Raw genomic sequence first — 2,793 nt, 5'->3', positions numbered from 1 at the left:
CGTTTGACAGTTAAGAATAACAGTGTAACCGATAAGCGAAACCTGAGGTAACCGCCAAGCGGACATAGTTTTCAAGCCTTGTAGATAAGTAACTAAGTAATCTTTCGCAGTCAAATAGCTTTCTACTCTCTTTCGACGGGATTTAGTATAAAATTCTAGTGATAAAAGTAACGCACACTTTGAAATCTTGACGCCATGACGTTTGAAAGTTAAGAATACACAGTGTAACCGATAAGCGGACCCTGAGGTAACCGTCAAGCGGACATAGTTTTCAAGCATTGTAGATAAGTAAGTATGTAATTTTTAGCAGTCAAATCGCTTTTTACTCTCTGTCGACGGGTTATACTATTACAATCAAGTGATAAAAGTAACGCACACTTTGTAGTCTTGACGCCATGGCGTTTGAAAGTTAAGAATACACAGTGTAACCGCTAAGCAAACCCTGAGGTAACCGCCAAGCGGACATAGTTTCAAGCCTTGTAGATAAGTAACTAAGTAATTTTTAGCAGTCAAATCGCTTTTTACTCTCTGTTAACGGGTCATACTATATTATTAAAGTGACAAAAGTAACGCACACTTTGTAATCTTGACGCCATGAAGTTTGAAAGTTAAGAATACACAGTGTAACCGCTAAGCAAAGCCCGAGGTAACCCTCAAGCGGACATAGTTTTCAAGCCTTGTAGATAAGTAACTAAGTAATTTTCAGCAGTCAAATAGCTTTCTACTCACTATCGACGGGTTATACTATACAATTCTAGTGATAAAAGTAACGCAAACTTTGTAATCTTGACGCCATGACGTTTGAAAGTTAAGAATACACAGTGTAACCGCTAAGCAAACCCTGAGGTAACCGTCAAGCGGACATAGATTTCAAGCCTTGTAGATAAGTAACTAAGTAATTTTCAGCAGTCAAATAGCTTTCTACTCTCTATCGACGGGTTATACTATACAATTCTAGTGATAAAAGTAACGCACACTTTGAAATCTTGACGCCATGACGTTTGAAAGTTAAGAATACACAGTGTAACCGCTAAGCGGACCCTGAGGTAATAATATAAATCGCCAAGCGGACATAGTTTTCAAGCCTTGTAGATAAGTAACTAAGTAATTTTTAGCAGTCAAATCACTTTCTACTCTCTGTCGACGCGGTATACTATTACATTTTAATGATAAAAGTAACGCACACTTTGTAATCTTGACGCCATGACGTTTGAAAGTTAAGAATACACACTGTAACCGCTAAGCGAACCTTGAGGTAACCGCCGAGCGGACATAGTTTTCAAGCCTTGTAGATAAGTAACGAAGTAATTTTTAGCAGTCAAATCACTTTCTACCCTCTGTCGACGGGTTATACTATTACAATCAAGTGATAAAAGTAACGCACACTTTGAAATCTTGACGCCATGACGTTTGAAAGTTAAGAATACACAGTGTAACCGCTAAGCAAACCCTGAGGTAATCGCCAAGTGGACATAGTTTTCAAGCCTTGTAGATAAGTAACTATGTAATTTTTAGCAGTCAAATAGCTTTCTACTCTCTTTCGACGGGATTTAGTATAAAATTCTAGTGATAAAAGTAACGCAAACTTTGTAATCTTGACTCCATGACGTTTGAAAGTTAAGAATACACAGTGTAACCGATAAGCGAACCCGGAGGTAACCGTCAAGCGGACATAGTTTTCAAGCCTTGTAGATAAGTAACGAAGTAATTTTTAGCAGTCAAATCGCTTTCTACTCTCCTCCACGGGTTTTACTATTACATTCGAGTGATAAAGTAACGCACACTTTGTAATCTTGACGCCATGACGTTTGAAAGTTAAGAATACACAGTGTAACCGCTAAGCAAACCCTGAGGTAACCGTCAAGCGGACATAGATTTCAAGCCTTGTAGATAAGTAAGTAAGTAATTTTCAGCAGTCAAATAGCTTTCTACTCTCTATCGACGGGTTATACTATACAATTCTAGTGATAAAAGTAACGCACACTTTGAAATCTTGACGCCATGACGTTTGACAGTTAAGAATACACAGTGTAACCGCTAAGCAAACCCTGAGGTAACCGTCAAGCGGACATAGATTTCAAGCCTTGTAGATAAGTAAGTATGTAATTTTCAGCAGTCAAATAGCTTTCTACTCTCTATCGACGGGTTATACTATACAATTCTAGTGATAAAAGTAACGCACACTTTGAAAACTTGACGCCATGACGTTTGAAAGTTAAGAATAGACATTGTAACCGATAAGCGAACCCTGAGGTAACCGCCAAGTGGACATGGTTTTAAAGTTTTGTAGATAAGTAACTAAGTAATTTCTAGCATTCGAATCGCTTTCTACTCTCTGTCGACGGGTCATACTATAAAATTCAAGTGCTAAAAGTAACGCACACTATGTGATCTTGACTCCATGACGTTTGAAAGTTAAGAATGCACAGTGTAACCGATAAGCAAACCTTGAGGTAACCGGCAAGCGGACATAGATTTCAAGCCTTAAGTAGCTAAGTAATCTTTAGCAGTCAAATAGCTTTCTACTCTCTATCGACGGGTTATAATATACAATTCAAGTGATAAAAGTAACGCACACTTTGTAATCTTGACGCCATGACGTTTGAAAGTTAAGAATACACAGTGTAACCGATAAGCGGACCCTGAGGTAACCGTCAAGCGGACATAGTTTTCAAGCATTGTAGATAAGTAAGTATGTAATTTTTAGCAGTCAAATCGCTTTTTCCTCTCTGTCGACGGGTTATACTATTACAATCAAGTGATAAAAGTAACGCACACTTTGTAGTCTTGACG

This window comes from Branchiostoma floridae, unplaced genomic scaffold (assembly GCF_000003815.2).
Source record: "Branchiostoma floridae strain S238N-H82 unplaced genomic scaffold, Bfl_VNyyK Sc7u5tJ_72, whole genome shotgun sequence".
In the NCBI taxonomy this organism is placed as follows: Eukaryota; Metazoa; Chordata; class Leptocardii; order Amphioxiformes; family Branchiostomatidae; genus Branchiostoma; species Branchiostoma floridae.
This window is presented reverse-complemented; position numbering follows the sequence as displayed.